Here is a 19,435-nt window from a genome sequence, read left to right as displayed (position 1 = left end):
ACTCCAATTTTTCCGGATTTGGCTGTTAGGGGATCTTTCAGGTTGGCTCTTGTGTCTCTTCGATATTTTGTTTTGTGAGTACCCCTTTCTTTTCTTTTTTTTAAAGATTTATTTATTTATTTATTCATGAGACACACACGGGGCGGGGGCAGAGACATAGGCAGAGGGAGAAGCAGGCTTCTCCCAGAGAGCCTGATGCGGGACTCAATCCCAAATCCTGGGATCACCACCTGGGCTGAAGGCAGGTGCTCAACGGCTGAGCCACCCAGGTGTCCCACCTTTATTTTCTGACACAAGATTAGCTCCAACCTTAGCTCATATTTTTCCTGTCCCAACCTTAACATCATCAATTTATCCAAGGTGTCTTGGTTTCTTTTAATGAGATAATGTTATATAGAAACGAAGATTGGAGCACTGTTATACTCATTCTATTACTGGAGTATCATTGCTACTAGGGTTTTTTCAGTAGATAGAGCAAGAAAATGTATGTATGTATGTATGTATGTATGCTGGCCCATTGTACCACATGTAATTATTTCTATATTTAAATTTATATGTGAGTATAAAAATATGAGTTCATACTGTTATCTCCAGCTCTAATCTAGAACTGCAAGGTTCATTCTCGCTTTCTACTTTTGCCTATTTGTAGCTTCTCTGACAGTGAGAAACTTAGCTCCCATCAACTACAATTTATTTACTTGTTAGTTTAACCCAACATAGCTTCAAAATAGCACACTCCAATGTGAAACACATTTATCATGAGAGTACAGTATTTCTGTACAGTTCTTTTTAGTTTTAGCCTTACAATAACCAATCAGAACAATCCTGGCTGATATTTTAGTCCTGACATATAGTAGTGTTCACTCTTCGTGTTGCACATTTCTTTGGGGTTTGACACATACAGAGTCATATCCACTACCACAGTACCATATAGAACAGTTACATCTCCCTAAAAATTCTCTTGTGCTTACTTGGTTTTAATTGCTTTTTTTGTTTTCTTATTACGGTGCTTTGAGAGTATATTTTGGATTCAAGTCCTTTAATGATATATGCCTTGAATACATTTTCTCCCAATCTGTCATCTGCCTTTTCATTCTCTTAACAGTGTCTTTCTAAAAGTAGATTTTAATTTGGATGGAGTTCAAAGTAGCAATTGTTTCTTTTATAGGTCATGCTTTTGATATACTATTTAAGAAATCTTTGCCTAAACCAAGGTCACAAAGATTTTCTCCAATGTTTATTCTAGATGTTTCACAGTTTTGGGTTTTACATTTAGGTCTATGATCCATTTGAAATTAATTTTTGAATGTGGCATAAAATACAGACAGACTTTCTTTAGCATAACTATAAGACTATCCCATTTCTTCAGCACCATTTGTTCAAAGAGTACCTTTTTGTCACTGAATTACCTCTGTATCTTTTTCAGAAATCAGTTGTCCAAACAGGTTTGGGTCTTATTTATGAATTCACTATTCTCTTCCACTGATCTAATTGTGTATCTTGACACCACTACCACACCATCTTGACTACCATAGCTTTACAATAAATCTTGGAATGAAGTAGTGTTAGTTCTCTCATTTTCTTCTTCCTTTTCAGAGTAGTTGTCTATTCTAAATCCTTTGCATTTCCATATACATTTTAGGATTAGCTTGAAAATGTCTCCAAAAACAGCCCACTAGGATTTTGATAGGTTTCACACTGAACCTAAAGATTTTTTTGGAGAGAGTTGAAATATTACTATGGAGTCTTTCAAGATATAAACAAGCTATATTTATCCATTTATTTAGGTCTCATTTTATTTCTCTCAGCAACATTTTGTAGTTTTGAATGTATAGGTCTTGTGCAACATTGGCAGGTTTACTCCTAAGTATTTAATACTTTCTGCTATTAGAAATGATATTATTTTTAAAATTCTAAATTCTGACTATTCGTTGCTAGTATAGAAATACAATGGATTCATATATATTGATTTTGCAGTCTGAAAACCTGCTAAATTCACTTATTACTTCTAGTAGCTTTTTTGTAGATTCCATTGGATTTTCTACATAGATGATAACGTCTTCCGTAAATACAGTTTCAGTTCTTTTATATATATATATATATATATATATATACACACATATATATGCCTTTTATTTCTGTTTCCCGCTTAACTGAACAGCCTAGATACTTCAATGTAGTTTTAAATAAAATGGCAAGAGAAAACACTCTGTCTTTTGCCTGATGGTAAGAAAATAATTCAATATTTCACATTAAGTATGATGTTAGCTCTAGGTTTTCCATAGATGCCTTTTATCAGGTCAAATGTCCTTCCTATTCCTAATTTTCTGAGATTTTAACAGGAATGGACATTCGATTCTGTTACATGCTCGTACTATGTCTATCTACATGCCTTTTAATTTCTCACCTTATTAATATACAGATTATTTTGATTAACTGTTAAATAATAAATCACTTTGCATTTTTAGGAGACAGCTAACTTGGTCAAAATGTCTATCATTTTTATATATTACTGAATTCTGTTTACTAAATTTTATTTAGAAGTTTTACATCTATGTCTATGAAGACTATTGATCTGTTGCTTTTGTTGGTTTTGTTTTTGTTTTTCCTGCTATGTCTGATTGGTTTGGGTATCACAGTAGCAGTGGAAACATACAATGAGTTGGGAAGCATGCTTTCCTCTGAAATATCCTGAAAGAGTTTGTGTATGATTGACTTTATTTCTTCATTACATATTTGATAGATTTGGCAGTGAAGCAATCCTGGCCTTAAGTTTTCTTTGTGGTAAGGTTTTGAACCACAAATTCAATTTCTTAAATAGATATAGAGCTCTTCAGGTTATATTTTTCTTCTTGAATGAGCTTTAGTAATTTGTTTCTTTCAGGGAATTTTTCCATTTCATCTAAATTATCAAAATTACAGGCATAAAGTTGTTCACAATGTTCTCTTCTCACTCTTTTAAAATCCGTAGGTTATATAGTGATCTAACCTCTCTCATTTCTGACATTGGTAATTTGTGTCTTCATTTTTTTTTTCCGGAGCAGGCTTTATCAATTTTGGTTGATCTCAAAAAACACCTTTTGGTTTCATTGATTTTCTCTATTATTTATCTGCTTTCTAGTTCATTGATTTCTGTTCTAATATTAATGTTTCTTTTCTTCTATTTATGTTGAGTTTTTTGCCCTTTTCTAGCATTTTAAGATGGAGAGTGAAATCACATATTGAACCTATTCTGTTCTTTTCACACAAGCAGATAGTACTATAAATGTTCTTTAGAAGTATGTTATTTTGTTTTCAAATATTTAGGGTTATTTCAGAGATCTTTCTGATAGTGACTTCTAATTGAGTTCCCTTGTGATCAGAAAGTATGCTTCATATGAATTAAAACTTTTTAATTAACTGAGACTTGTTGTATGGCCCAGAAAATGGTTCATCTTGATAAATGTTCTATGTGTACTTGAAAAGGATATTGCTTGGAAACAATTTGATCTTTTGAGTCTTGTTTTTGTGATGTGTAATGCAACTCCAGAGCAGTGAACAGTCTAAGGCTAATTATTCCCCATCACTGTGTCGAGATCTTCCTGAGCACTTTACCTAATGTTCCATGAATTACAAGTTTCCCAGGCTGACTGATGGTAACAGGTACGATCCTTGGCACTGTGTGAATATCAAGCACTGGTCTCCAATTCTTTCAGAGGGTCCTTCCCCAGTCTTGGGGAGTTTCCTCACACACAGTTGCTCCTAAGTACTCTGCTGAGTAACTGAGGTTGGCCCTCTCCAGATCTCTGAAGTTTGTCTCTAGATAGTTGGGTTCATCTCTGCAACTCAGAGATTCTCCAGGCTCTATCCCAGTTTCACTTCTCTCTACCATGGCCTGGAAACTCTCTCAAGACAGTAAACTGAGGGAATTTTTTTAAAAGATCTATTTATTTATTCATGAGACACAGAGTGAAAGAGAGAGGCAGAGACACAGGCAGAGGGAGAAGCAGGCTACTCGCAGGGAGCCCGATGTGGGACTCAATCTCGGGACTCCGGGATCACGCCCTGAGCCAAAGGCAGATGCTCAACCGCTGAGCCACCCAGGTGTCCAATAAACTGAGAAGGCTTACCTTGCCTGTTTTCTGTCTCTCAAGGATCACTATGCTTCACCACCTGCTGTCTGGTGTCTTGAAAAGTCTTGCTTCTTTTGTTTTTTTTTTCCTGGCTTTTGGGTTGTTTCAGGTAAGAGAGTAAATACTGTCCCTGTAACTCCATCTGGCCTGAAAGCATTAGTTCTACCTTCTACAGTCTGAACCTTTGGTTTTCAATATACAGTTCAGTTTTCTGAACTGTATATTGAAGTTTCAACTCATATAAAGCATACATTCATGGTCCCTGTCACCATGTTGACTACGTGCCAGGTAATCTATTACATTCCTGTCAGCATCCAGTCTGAACAAAAATATCACAATTCTTACATCAAGAGGACAATCTAAACAAAATCAAATGATTTAACATGCTGCTAATCACCTCTCCTATAGGATTGAGAAGAACTTGTCTTAAAGCCCTTTCCAAGATTCAGTCATCTTCTGTAGATTCAGATTAATAGAATAAAATTACTCATTCAGATGGACCATTTGCTTGAGTTGGGTGAGATCATATGTCTATATTTAGCTGAAATTTAGTTGCTGCTTGCAAGCAAGGATAAATCTTCCTGACTAGAGATACTGGCATCTGTCTGCCCTATTCAGCTCTTGTCATAGTGTAATTTATACCCCATACCTTCACACACACACACACACACACACACACACACACACACGATAAAGAGCTCCCTTCTCAGCTCAGTATTTTTCAGAAACATAATCACAGTTCTAGAGCCTCTCCTCCCTTCATGGAAACTCAAGAACCACAGAAAATGTTTTGCTCAAAACAAGCATCTCTATCAACTGTTAGGGACTAATTGCCAGACCCCGAAACTTTACTTGTTGAAGCCCTAACCCCCAATGCGGTGGTATTTGCAGGTAGGGACTTTGGGAGGCAATTAAGTTGAGGTTAATTAGGTCATGAGAGTGTTAGCCTAATGATGGGATTAGTGCCCTTCTAAAAAGAGGCACTCCCTCCACCAGCGCATGCTGAGAAGAGGCTACTTGCTACTTGAGGACACAGGTGCTATCTGCAACACAGAAACAGGGCTTTCACCAGATACGGACTCTGCCACCACCTTAGTCTTGGAGTTCTCAGCCTCCAGAACTGTGAGAAATATGTGTTTGTTTTTTAAGTCATCTTGTCTATGATATTTTGTTACAGCAGCCCAAGCAGACTAAGAGACGCACACAATATAAATGCAAGGAATTTTAATTTCAGAGCTGTCTGGAATTTTGATGGGCTAATTAAATACTCAGCCTATAACTCAATTTTTGGTCAGCAGTATTAGGACAGCAATATTGGACTAACTTAGAGAGATGTTAGAGTAATCTATAAAACACTTGCATAAAGCAAGCATAAGCAAGAATGTTTTAAAATTGGGTTACTGATATTTTCCAAAAGATTTGGCACAAAACCTCAATTCCAGACCCAGGACTTCATACACAATTCTTAGTAATGCTGTATTTCTCTTTATTCCTCCACAAGAATGAGGAGAACATTCTATTTACAGAGAGGCCATGTTGCCATGTTGACTAAGTGCCAGGTAATCTATTATATTCGTGTCAGTGTCTAAGTTGAACAAAAATACCACAGTTCTTATTCTCCCCTTCAGGAATTTTGGCCAAGTGATTGAGGTGGAAATCCTTAGCAAAAACACTTCATTTTTGTTTTCAGAAATGAAAGAAAGCATAGTATCTAGAAGGGAACATTCTACCTAGTTGTTATGAGAGATTCACAGGCCTACAGTTGGAAATGATAGCACCTGGATTTTGAAGCAGCTGTCTTTTTCACAGCCTCTTTCATTTTGCATTTGAGGTTTGAAATGTCCACTGGCCATGCCAAGTAGAGATTTGAGGCAACTGTCAAAATGATTTGGGGGGAAATGCATGCAACAACAATATATCACAGAAATGCAGCCAAACATTGCATTAAAAACAGTGAGCTATGGCTTTGCTTTTGCCTGAATTAGTTAGATAATTTCTTCATTTTTTCCTCTCTGATTTTCTAGTAGAGGCACGGCAAGAGAATATTCATTTCAACAATGACTCTTGTGTCACAAAGAAATATAACTGGTGTGAAAACAATTATCTCCAGTAAGGAGATAAAATCATTCATTTGGAAGAATTTCTTTTGACCGAGAGCATTGGTCAACTTATTTTATGTCACCTTAAAATTGTATTCCTAGTTATTTCAGAATTTAAATTCTAAAATTATGTAAAGGTAACCTGACTTCACCTATTTTCATGCTGACACAGTTGTCTTAACTGTCATTGTAACTAGAAATAATTGTCAGTAGTGGTGATCAGGATCTCTGTCTAGGCATACCCAAACATGTGCAATAACTGGTGGCTGTCAGAGATTAAATTTGCTTACATAACCTTAAAATTATTGACTAGAGAACCATATAGTTTAGAAATATATAAGTTTTCTTTGGATCATGAAAATTGAAACAATAGAATAAATGCAAAGAGCACAAGAAATGAAATAATAAACCTATGAATAACAATTAGCAAAATGGAAAAACTAAACAGAATCATCAAACTAAGCTATTTTTGGAAAGATTAAAGAAATAGATATATGTCTGCCTAGGTTGATGTGGGGGATAAAACAGAAAAAAAAACAACCCAGTATCACAAAATGGGTCACTATGAAAGATATAAATACAAACTTGAACATTGAAAGAAAAGCGCAGATTTCCTAAATATAATAAAGTAATACAAAGCAGAAAAGATCAACAAAAAGACTATAAGAAATATAACAAAATAAAGCAAAAGTCACAACATATATTAATAGAGTTGAAAGATGTTGGTCATATCAATATACAGACTAAAGTTACCTGTTAAAAGAAAATATTTTCAAGTTGACACATTAAAGCAAATCTAACTCTATTTTGTATATAAATATAAAAAATGCAGGAATTTTGTGGGCACCTGTGTTGGCTCAGTTGGTTAAGCAACTGATTCTTGATTTTGGCTCAGGTCATGATTTCAGAGTTGTGAGATGGAGCCCCATATCAGGCTCCATGCTCAGTGTGGAGCCTACTTAAGATTCTCTCTCTCCCTCCCCTTCTGCCCCTCCACCCCTGCTGGTCCTCTCTCTAAAATAAAGAGATGATAGATGATAGATAGATAGATAGATAGATAGATAGATAGATATCTGTTTCAAAAAATGCAAGAACTCCAAAAGTCTAAATATAAAAAGATGGAGAAAAATTGACCATAGAGATAAAAAAAAAATAAGAAAACCGAAAGTTAACAATCCTTTTACCAAATTAGAATTCAGGTGCCAAAGCAATAAATGAAACAAAGAAAGATTCACTATAATGCTAAAAGCCATAATGTAAGCTGAAAATACAAGTTATAGATATGTATCAAATAATATAATAATTACTCATATAACTATAGGAAGTGCAAGAAGAATAGAAATGCATAATTAGGAGGAGACTAAAACACCATTCTCAGTACAAAACAGGTAAAGTAGACCATGAATGAATGAATGATCTAGGAGATAAACAGAAAAAGCAATTAGATATACTGAGCATCATACCCCAATAATAGAAAATATAATTTCTTCTTAAGCAGACATGGCACTTTTTAAAAAATTGATGATATATTAGGACATCCTTTCAGAAGATCAGTTTGTTTCATAAAGAAAAAATATTATAAATAACACTGTATGATCATGGTATAATAAAACTAGAAATTAAAACACAAGCCACAAACAAGGCAAAACAAAAATGACCCTTTTGCCTGGAAACATATAGGATTTCTATGAAATCTTGGTAAAAAGTAAATACATACAAAACAACTACAGAATCTTTGAAAAACAATGGTAATTAATGCAGTACCTATTGGTATCTATGAGATACACTTAAAGCAATAATCAGAAGAAAATGTAGAATACTAACCATTCGCATCAACAAAAATTTAAAAATGAAAAATGCACGAATTATATTCTTGACTCAAAAAGGTAAGAGAAACAAAGTAAACCAAAAGAAAGCCGAATAAGGAAATACTAAAGATTAAACTAGAAATTAGTGAGGTGGATAATAGGAAGATAGTAGGTTAAATTACTAAATCAAGATCCCGTGTTTTTGAAAAAAATCCAAAAATTAGATAAATCGCTAGCTAATTTAATCAAAAAGGGCGAAAAGCATATAAATACGAAGTAAGAGGGAAGTAGCTATTGATGCAGAGGAAATATAGTGTAAGAATCTATTTCATACTTATCTTTGCAAATAAATTTGAGAAACAGAGATTAAATGGATACTCTCGTAGGAAAATATAGTTTACAAAAATTGACCCAGTAGAGACAGAGAGCTTAAACAATCCAATTTCCATAATTGAAATAGAAAAAGTTATCAGGAAACTGCTTCTCATAAAAGCAACCTAGCTCAGATGATTTCATAGAGCAATTTTCCTGAACTTTCAGAGGCCAGATAGTCCTAATGAGACAGGCATTTAAAGTGAAGGAAAATTTCCAAATCATTTTTATGAAGCAAGTATAGCACTGGTCCCATAAAAAATTATGGGGCCAATATCACTTATGAATATTGATGCAAAAACTCTAAATAAAACATTAGCAAATAGACCGTAAAACCACAGTATATTAAAAAAAATGATATGCCATGGCCAACTAGTGTTTATACCACGAAAGCATTGTACTTTCATATTATTTATTCTGCATCCTGCAATGTGTTTGACAAGTGCTGTATCGTGGAAGAGGACTAGGGAGCTCAGCTTGCTCTCAGATGATTTGCCTGTAGTTATTCTTTTCTTGAATTTTAGTTACTGGGGCCTACTCAGAGGTCCAAATTTTCTTCCAAATCTCAGCATGACTCACAATTAAAATTAAATCATTTCCTGACTACTGCCCTGAGATGCAAATCTTTAAAATTTGGCAACAGTAGTATTTCTCAAAAGGCATCACTTTTAGTAACTATCAGAAAATTGAGTCCATCCATTTCAGGGCAATTTTCTAAAGATACCCAGGCGGAAGAAAGATTGGGAATAACTGGGTGGCTACGTGGTTTTGAGTTTTACCTTCTATCATAAATATTGGACTATTATGGAAAATCTTAGAAGAAAAATATACCTGTATTCAGTATAGTCCTTGGATTGCTTATTTGAAAAATCATCTAAGTCTTTGGAGCTAAAAGAATCAGTAAATGAAACTAACAAGATTCTGAATAAACATCAGCTTACTTACATACCTTAGTAATTGATGGTAACTTTGAGCCTTTAATTGTCCTTCCTTTAGGGGGTAGAATACAAATCTGTCCATTGGTTTTTGAGAGCTGTATGTATGATATGGCAAATCAGAGCAAATGTGCCCAAATCCCAGTTTGGGGCCGTTCCTATTGCTGTTGGTTGAGCAATAACTTAGGAAATGGAGCTAGTAGGAGAGAAGACGATTCCTCCTGGTGACATTCAATAAGATAGAAGATTTGTACACGCAGTTAGTTACCCTACCTGTCAGCGAGCTTTCTACAAATCAAAGCACACTTCAGAGGACTTTTTCCATTTCTACATGAACCCATTAGGATGCTTGTTGGTGACCTAACTTCCCTTCGAGGTTGTTCTTGATCTTGATGTACTTTTATCTGTACAGTACAATCTCCCACTGGGGACGGAGGGAAATGGAATGACCACTGTAATTAGCCCAAAGGCCATCACCCCTGAAGAATGGTTCTGGAACCACCACTCACATAAAATTAGGTCTAAATGCTAACTTCTGCTGCAAGTTTCAACGGCCAACTTGGAAACAAGGATAACATGTGGATTAATCTGAATCACCCTTATTAGTGATCCATCAAATTGTGTATAAAATAATGCAAACTGATAGAAAGTGATGCCACACAATATTCATTTGTCTCGGTGAATAAATTTTTGGTTGCTACTTTAAAATAAAAACAACATATGGTTTTTGAGCGACCACAAACTGACAGCTATAATCCCTGATGGGATGTGGGGGCGGGGGGCAAGCTTTATTCCTTGGGTTGCAAAACGTTCACTTATGTTACGATGTCTCCTGCAGTAGGCATGTTGCTCCTCCCACATTCCCTCAATCCTTTTGATCATTCTGGGCAGCCCTCCCTCAGCTCTGAGATCCTTTTGCTTCCAATATTTGACACCTGAGACACCTTGGAGTACTGCCCTTGGGTTACTGAAATCGCTCCATTTCCACATTGTTCTATTACCTGGGAATTTACTTCCCTATCCATCTCCCCAGGGGTGGGTCCTTGGCCAATAACTGGCTTGTGAAAAAGTATGAAAGCCCAGACCCCTTATTCCTGTAGGGACAACCTCTGAGGTGTAGCACACTCCTCAGAGTCCCCCTTTGTGATATGGCTGCTCAGCTGCTCTCGATGGGACTTTGCCTGAAATCTGAAATTCTGCCCTTAAGAGCCCTCTTCACGCTCCCTGCCCTGCTTCCTCCAGTTCCTCACAGGGTTCTTCTGGCAGCACATCCTTAATTAATCACTTGCGCATAAATCCTTATCTCATAACCTGCTCCGGAGAAACTCAACCTGAAATACTACCCCCTGCCAAATTTAAGAACTTAAAAATGTACAAAGCCCCACTCATTTCCTAGAAACAGGCAACATTTCCTTAAAAACCCTTTCGCAAAGCAGGCAATTACACTTTCCTTGAATAGCTAATTGTGGGAGATGAAATGAGGCTTTGGGTTGTGATGTCCATCAAGGAAGGATTTTCTCAATATGATATCATTCTTTCTGCACATAAGTATGTGTGGGCGTCAGACAATGGAAAAATATACCAGGTTTTATCAAGGGCAGAAGCAGGAGTGGAAAGAAGGTGAAAATGTACAGAAAGGCCTCTTTAATAGCTTTTTAAAAAAATCTAACAAGAAAAATATGAGAAGGAAGCTGAGAAAAATAAAATCATTTTCATTCCCTCCAGACTTGCCATTATCTTTTTTCCCCCACTCCATTTTAGGAGAGGCATCTTTTTTATAGTGTTTATATGGTATAAATCTGGAGAGTGAAAAAGAGAAGTACATTGGCACTTTATAAGAACTTGCAAATATTGAAGAGAAGCCAAAAGAAGTAGATCCAATGATATACTTTAATTAATCTACTAAGTGGGGAGGTCAGCTTTCACCCCTGGAGATACTGGAAAGAGGTAACAAAGCCTAAGTGTATAAAAAGGAAGGAGCCACGGAAATACAAAAGTTAAACATGGACAGTCACTATTTAGAAGCATAGACATCACTGGGATGCATGGGGTCTACAGCCCTGCTTGAATGAAAGCTTTATTAGGGCAAGGAATGGGTCTGTTTTGCTCACCACTGGAACACTGGAAACTAGCTATACCTAGTGTTCAGTGGATTATCTTATGAATTAAATATATTTAAAATATTCTGGTTTGTTGATTTACAAAGGTTATATATCCTGTGATATGGCACAGAGCAGGTACTCAAAAATATGTGTTGAATAAGTCTAAATACCAGAAACAGAACACATGGTCTGCCAAGTATTATTTCACTCCTCAGAATGATGGGAACAAATGTTTTGAGTCATGACTTTCCTGGAAAATTTGAGATGTATGGATCCAATTGGCCAAACTTGGCCAAAATGGAATACCTCATTTCTCTCAAAGCCTGCAGAAAGGAAGTACTCTGGGGGCGCCTGGCTGGCTCAGTCAGTAGAGTATGTGACTCTTGATCTCAGGGTGGTGAGTTCAAGCACCACTTTGGGGGTGGAGCTTGCTTTTAAAACTAAAAAGTACTATGGATTTAATCTTAGGCCTGAAAGAGGCCTAAGGTTGATTTTCCAGCTTCCCATTTAGCCTAGATGGCAGGGTGGTTACTATAGCCCAAGTTACATAGATACTGGGAAATTTTAAAGGATTTTTAAAAGATGATAAAGCTGATATAATTTCATAGATATCTTTGAGACTAAGTGGAATGGGGCTTATTAGAATATGGCAAAGGAATAGAACAATGCAAAAAAGAGCTTTTTTATGTATGATATCTAAGATTGTCTGTACATAACATCTAGCATGATGAAAAGGTGTATTAGGCATTAAATAACATTATAGAACAGCATTAAGAGTGAAGGTACATGCTTAAAACTTTTAAAGGAATCATATGCACTAAATTGGTCTATGAGATTTAAAATGTATTTCTTTCATTTCCTTCCATGTCCTTATATGCTGCCACCTACTTCCTAATTTCCGCTGGCAGGTTCCAGATCTAAGCTTTGGTTCATAATTTTGATGCTTTTTACTGGCTAGGTGAGCTCGCAATAACAGCGCACATGTCATCCCAATCAGAAGACAGTTTGACAGTCAATTAACTAACTCACTAACAGAACAGTAACATTTTATTTGTGTGATGTGGTATAAGTCTATTGAATAAAATTAAATCTCAGTGGATATCCATTCAAGCCCAGTAAGAAATATTATAAAGATTGAGTACTCTATCATCTATCTATCTATCTATCTATCTATCTATCTATCTATCCATTATCTATCTATTATCTATCTATCATCTATCATCTATCTATTCACTCATCCATCCATCCCCATTTTTAATAAGGAAATTGGACTATAATTATATTAAGTAATTTGCTCACACAGATTGTTTCAAATCAATCCTGGAAGAAAGCTCCCGTCTTCATAGTAAAGATGGGAAACCTGACTCTCAAAGAGGATGTGACTTTTTTTGTATTTTCCTAGGGTTTATGATTTTGTGCTTCAGCTTGAATACGTTGGCCATGTCAGATGGTATTTAAAAAAAAAAGGCTGTAGTGTAAAAGCTTTATTGAAAAAAATATCTTATTAAATTTTTCTTCTCCATAAATAAGCAAATCGTCCCTTCTTGTTTAATGAAAATTGTTACTAGAACTAATGAATTCCTTCTTGGAGAGTTCAGTTAATATGCTTGACTTCTTTTAGAGAATTATCATTCTCAATGCTGGCTTTCTGCCAGCAAGTAGAAAACAGAAAAGAAAAAGAACTGGGTAAAAGGAAAGAAAACAAAAAGAAACAAATAATATATCCAGGGCACACCTAAAGGCGAGGTATACCATTAAACTCAATTGCCTGTAGGATCAGGTTGGACTTTTTCTCCACAGAGGCAGAAGCCATTTAGAAATCCTCTCTTGAGAGGTGTTTGCAAGGACCAAGGAAACAAGTTAGCTGTATCTCAGCATTTAGGTATTTTATTTCTTCTCTAATAGGACAAAAACACCCTTGCCCTTAAGAAATGCTTTATTATACATGCCAATTGGATGAACATTAGGTCTCAGACTAAAATAAGCGCAGTACTACTGAAATCTTGACTGTATTTCCCAAATCTAATTAATACTAAACACGTATGTCACTTACGGCAAAACATGGACATCAATCATGCCAAATTTAATTTTTAAATGTATTTAGGAAAACCATTTAAAATTAAAATTAAAAATAAATAAAAATGTATTTAGAAAAAAAAATTCTAGCTTGTGAGGTCAGCCTTCTTCAGCTCAACCTAAATTACTACCTCTTGACTCTCAGATGTATTAATCTTGTGAGTGAGAAAGGAAGGGTGTGTGTTACTGCCTTGTTACTGTTGCAAAAGAAAAGTTTTCTTTAAAGAGGAAGAATGAGGGACGCTTGAGTGGCTCAGTGGTTGAGTGTCTGTCTTCAGCTCAGGTGGTGATCCCAGGGTTCTGGGATTGAGTCCTACATCGGGCTCCTGGTGGGGAGCCTGCTTCTCCCTCTGCCTCTCTCTGTGTCTCGCATGAATAAATAAATAAAACTCTTTTAAAAAATAAATAAAAGAGAAAGAATAGAAAGGAGGATCTTCCCTCTCCCTGCAAACAAACAAAACAAAAACCATACCAAACCAAACACCTATCAGCATAACCATAAAATACTCAAGTGGTTCACAAAGGTGATCCTTTAACAAGTATGTATATTGAGTCCTGGCACAGCAGCCTGTGACTGAGTCCTTTTATAGATTTCTCAGTAGAGGAAGGAGAGATTTAGTGTCATCTGAGAAGATTTACATGTGGTGCAATCATGTCGAGGAACACCAGACAAATCTCAAACTAGCAGATAAATGAATTTCTAACCGTGACATCACACTAGCCATTACAGAGAAGACTGCTCCTACTCCTGAACTGCGATTATACATTTGGTCCTTGGGATTCAAATGCCCACCTCTCATATTGCTTTACTCATCAATAAGATTCTAGAGAAAGCAGATGAAATAGTCATTAAAAGCATAAAGCCACTGGAAAATAGTTGATTCCATTGACATTTAACTTGTGGGGTTTTTTTTTCCTGCCACTCCCCATACATAGGATTGATTTGGGTAATTCACTTTTGAAAATGTGGTTAATAACCCAAAGCCAGTACACTTGTGGCAATGACAGAACACTAACCGATGACCAGAAGGACAATTCAGTCTTGATAAACCAGAAGCCAATGCTATGATTTTTTTTTTTACGTTTAATGTGACTCTTAGATCCCTTAAAAGTTACCAGTACATTAGTTTCTGTCAGAGAACATGAAAGTCCAGCATATATCATTTACCTAATGAGCCAGTGATTTTTCATAACATTTTTATGTTCTTTCCCTCTTTTAACTGAAAGGCATTTGGGAGAAAAGTAAAGTCGATGATTTCACTGTGTTCATTAAAAGGAAAACTAAGGGTTTTTTTTAGAGGATTTATCGTTGTTTTTCATATTCCCTTTGCTGCTTATTTTGGATTTGTAACAAAAGAGATACTGAGATTTGTTATTGATAATGCAAAGCGCCCACCCCTCAAAATGCTGATCTTTTACTTTCTAAATGATAAATTGCCCCAATTTTTTAAAGTCCATTATCTCCTTCACTTCATCCTATGCTCTTTTTCTTCCTCCTGCTCGTACCATTTCCTTACAAAAAAAGAAAAAAAATCAAAAGACCTCATTAGATAGATCCAGAGCTCAACCGTTTATTTGAGCGCTTTCATACACATAACCCTTGTTCACGGTCATAAGAGATTAGTTCGTTAATTATCATAAGAGATCTAGGTAGCAAGGCGAACCTCTTCTTCAACAGCTCCTTTGTATTCTTCGGGCTCCTGCTTTCTCCAGCTGTACAGAGCCCGCCATCAGTTTTTGCACACCTCGTTCTGTATTCCAGCCTAGTCTGCACTTGGAGGGCAGCAGAGAGTGGCTAGGTGCATGACCAAGCACTGCCGTGTGGAAATATTTCTATTTATGTGGGCCCCTTCTTTGAGTTGAGCTCATTATCATGCAATCTGAAGGACAAGAACCTGGCAGGACTGTGGCTCGACGGCTGTGGAAATTCTGTCATCCTTAACAGGCCACTTTCTGCTTCATTCTCCCCATCGACTCCAACATGTCATGGAAGTTGACCCCTTACTGAGTGACTTGAGGCAAGTGCCTACACTACTCCAAGACTTCTTTTTCTCATAGATACACAAGCACGGCAACAGAGCTCACTCCTCAGATTTATTTTTTTAATTTATTTTTAGTTTCGGGGTTTTAAAAAAATGTTGTATTTTCAAAAATTTTTAGAGATTTCAGTATAGTTGACACAAAATGTTAACATTCGTTTCAGGTGTACAACACAGCAATTGGACAGGTCTCTATGTTATGCTGTGCTCCCCACAAGGGTGGTTATCATCTGGCACCATACAGCACTATTATAATCACTGACTATATACCTTATGTTGTACCTTTCATTCCCATGATTTATTCATTCCATGACTGGAAGCCTGTATCTCCCACTCTTCTTTATACTTATTTTTTATTAATTAAAATTTTAGGGGTGCCTGGGTGGCTCAGTCGGTTAAGTGACTGCCTTCGGCTCAGGTCATGATCCTAGGGTCCTGGGATTCAGGCCCAAGTCGGGCTCCCCACTCAGTGGGGAGGCTGCTTATCCCTCCCCCCAAATCGTGCTCTCTTGCTCTCTCTCAAATAAAATAAATAAAATCTTAAAAAAAAATTAAATTTTTATTTAAATTTCACATACACTATAATATTAGTTTCAGGTGTACAATAGAGTGATTCAGCACTTCCATACAACACCTGGTGCTCATCACAAGTGCCCTCCTTAATGCCCATCATCTATTTAACCCAACCCCCTGCCCACCTGCCTTCTGATAATCATAAGTTTGTTATTTATAGTTAAGTCTGTTTCTTTTTTTCCCTTCCCTTCCCTTCCCTTCCCTTCCCTTCCCTTCCCTTCCCTTCCCTTCCCTTCCCTTCCCTTCCCTTCCCTTCCCTTCCCTTCCCTTCCCTTCCCTTCCCTTCCCTTCCCTTTTCTTTTTTTCTTTTCTTTCTTTTCTTTTTTTTTCTTTTTTTCTTTTCTTTTGTTTTCTTTTTTCTTTTCTTTTTTTCTTTCCCTTCTTCTTCTTCTTTCTTCTTTCTTCTTTCTTCTTTCTTCTTTCTTCTTTCTTCTTTCTTCTTCCTGTAATCTGTACACCCAATGTGGGGTTTGAACTCACAGCCCTGAGATCAAGACTTACGTGCTCTTCTGACTGAGCCAGCCAGGTGTCCCAAGAGTTTCTGTTTCTTGGTTTGTCTCTCTCTTTTTTCCCCTCCTTTGCTGGTTTTGTTTCTTAAATTCTACATGTGAGTGAAATCATATGGTATTTGTCTTTCTGTGCCTGACTTATTTCATTAAGCATAATACTCTCTAGTTCCATCCACATTGTTGGTAATGGCAAGATTTTATTATTTTGATGGCTGAGTAATATTCTACTCTGTGTGTATATATGTGCATGTATACCACTCTTCTTTATCCATTCATCAGTTGATGGACATGGGCTGTTTCCATAATTTGGCTATTGTACATAATGCTGCAATAACCATCAAGGCACAGGTACCTCTCTGAATTATTTTTTAAATTTTGTCTTGAAATTAATTCAAAATTACAAAAAAGTTATCAGAACAGTGCAAAGAACTCCTGTATCCCCTTTACCTAGGTTTCTAATGGTTAACGTGTTACTCCATTTGCTTGCATGCTCTCTCTCTCTCTCTCTCTCTCTCATTATCATTAGTCTTTTCTAAACTCTTGGACAACCACCTGCCAATGCAATGCTTCATCACATTGTTCAATGTGTTCAATTGTATTTCCCCAAAACAATGACATTCTCCTACATTACCAGTCTAAATCCCTCAATATGGGGACTCAACATTGATATAACACTAACATCCAACCCAGGGACTCCAATTCAAATTAAAATTTGGGAGTAAATCACTAGTGACTCGATTCCCTGCCCATCCTACTGCTCCCCATTCCATATTCCCTGGGGGTAACAGAGTTAATTGATAAATTATTCAAGGCTAATCCCACACCCGAACAGGTAGATTATGAGAAGTTTGAGTACAGTAACTTGAGAATTTGTCTTGAGTCCAGCTTTCAGCTCAATGCCATTTAAAGTTCTCACGCTGTGACCAAGCCCTGCCATTCCCCGCCCCTACTTTTAGAACTTAGAGCTTTATGTCTTTTTCTTTTTGCTTAAGGACCTGTCCTTAGGGTTGAAGTCAGGGAGAGTTTTCAATAATTGTGTTTAGTAGTAAAACCTTTCAAATGAAATTCCATTGAACCAGTATGTACATAGAGACAGCTGGATTAGAAATCTGATTCTTCCATTTTTAGCCTTCTGGAATGATTTCACCTAGTTGGGTTGCCATTTCTTCATCTGTGAAATGGAATATTAGGTGAGGCTGAGCACTGAGGTCACATGGGAGGATATATGAAAGTAACTTTTTGTTAGTGCCCTGATAAACTATTTCAAGAAAACCAATTCTCAATATGCAGTAGAATAAAATCTGATATATAAATAAGAATGCAAATTTATTGCATATGACACAATAGCCAAGGAGACCACATCCAACTTTGTCAAGATATCCTATTCTTTATAAGAAACATACTCAGGAAGCCAAATTATAATAGCAGATTGCTTAGTTGGCAGGGGGCCAGTATTATCACACTAGCCATCTTGATCTCCTTACCATAACGATTAATATAATTTATCTTCTCTGTAAGACTAGCTTCCAAGTTGCCAGATACCTGTTGAGGTTGTTAAAAAAAATCCCTTCTCCTGGCTTGACAAATTTTTTAACTTATGGGCCTCAGTTTCAAGAATTTATTGTTTATTTTTTCCTTGACAGATTATCATACTGATTTCCTCAACATAAATTATATTATGATGTACTTCCCCCAGCAACCTTGTTGGTGTCCTGTTAGGTAGTTCAATATATTCAGGAAATCTTATTGGCAATAGAGAAATCAAGACATTTGGAAGGATCATCAGAAATTTGTTGTCATAGTCAAGGTCATGCAACATAAAGCAATATAATCAATTTCTCAGAGCTGAATAAAACCATGTATACCCAATTGTGGTAAACAGAGTCAAGAGTAATCCCCATGATCTCTGCCTATTGTATGCATGTCTTTGTGTCAACCCATTCTCTTAAGTGTGACCAGGACCTGTGATCTTTTTGTAACCAAGAAACACAGCAACTGTGATGAAATGTGTGATTATGTGCACATGATTTTGTTACATAGATTGTAACTCCCATTTGCTGAGACACTCTCCTGTGCTGACTTTGATGCTGCCAGCTGACTTGGTAGGAGCTGGCATAGGGAGAAGGCCATATGGTAAGCAATTGAGGGTACCCTATGGCCAAGAGCATCAAGAAATGCAAGCCCCTAGTCCAACAGCCTAACAAGAAACTGAGCGCTACCATCAGCCCTCAGAGCTTGGAATTTGAACCTTCCCCAGGTGAGCCTCAGATGAGACTACAACCCTACATTACATCTTTATTGTAGCCTTATGAGACTTTGGAGCAGAAAATCTAGCTAAATCATTCCTGGACTTCTCAGCAATAGAAAATGTGAGAAAATCAATGTGTGTTGTTTCAAGCCACTGAGTTTATGGTTATTTGTTTCACAGGCATAGAAAACTAATACCCCAATAGACCTTTTCCTTTTTAATGTTGCATGAGTCAAGTATTTCCTCAAGTCATGACACTCTCACTAGATCTTATAGTAGATATTTCCACAGGAAAACCCTCTTCTATGCACGATCAACTGTCCCATATTTCAATTTATGTGGAGGTCCCAAGGAGTGCAAGAGAGTGTATTCATGTATTTAAAATTCTAAGAACTAATTCCATGACATACTTCTCTCCTGCCCCAATATGAGCCCTATCATTATATTAACAATATCATCTCTTGTCATCTTTACTTCTTCCTTTGGTTGGCCATCTTCTCATCATGCCAGGAATTTACAACTTTGCCTCAACCAGAAGACAAAAGAAAAGAAAAGGAGAATT

The 19,435-nt window shown here is 36.6% G+C and overlaps 1 protein-coding gene and 1 pseudogene across 2 annotated transcripts in view; one reads left to right on the top strand and one right to left on the bottom strand.

Annotated features, from left to right (window-relative positions):
* Nucleotides 1-19,435, bottom strand: part of LOC144308397 (uncharacterized) — a 469,309-nt gene that overhangs the window by 42,027 nt on the left and 407,847 nt on the right. The gene's annotated exons all lie outside the window — the stretch shown is intronic.
* The window catches only part of LOC144308934 (dynein regulatory complex protein 9-like), a 62,064-nt pseudogene continuing 61,408 nt past the window's right edge, over nt 18,780-19,435 (top strand).

This window comes from Canis aureus, chromosome X (assembly GCF_053574225.1).
Source record: "Canis aureus isolate CA01 chromosome X, VMU_Caureus_v.1.0, whole genome shotgun sequence".
Lineage (NCBI taxonomy): Eukaryota > Metazoa > Chordata > Mammalia > Carnivora > Canidae > Canis > Canis aureus.
This window is presented reverse-complemented; position numbering and strand designations above follow the sequence as displayed.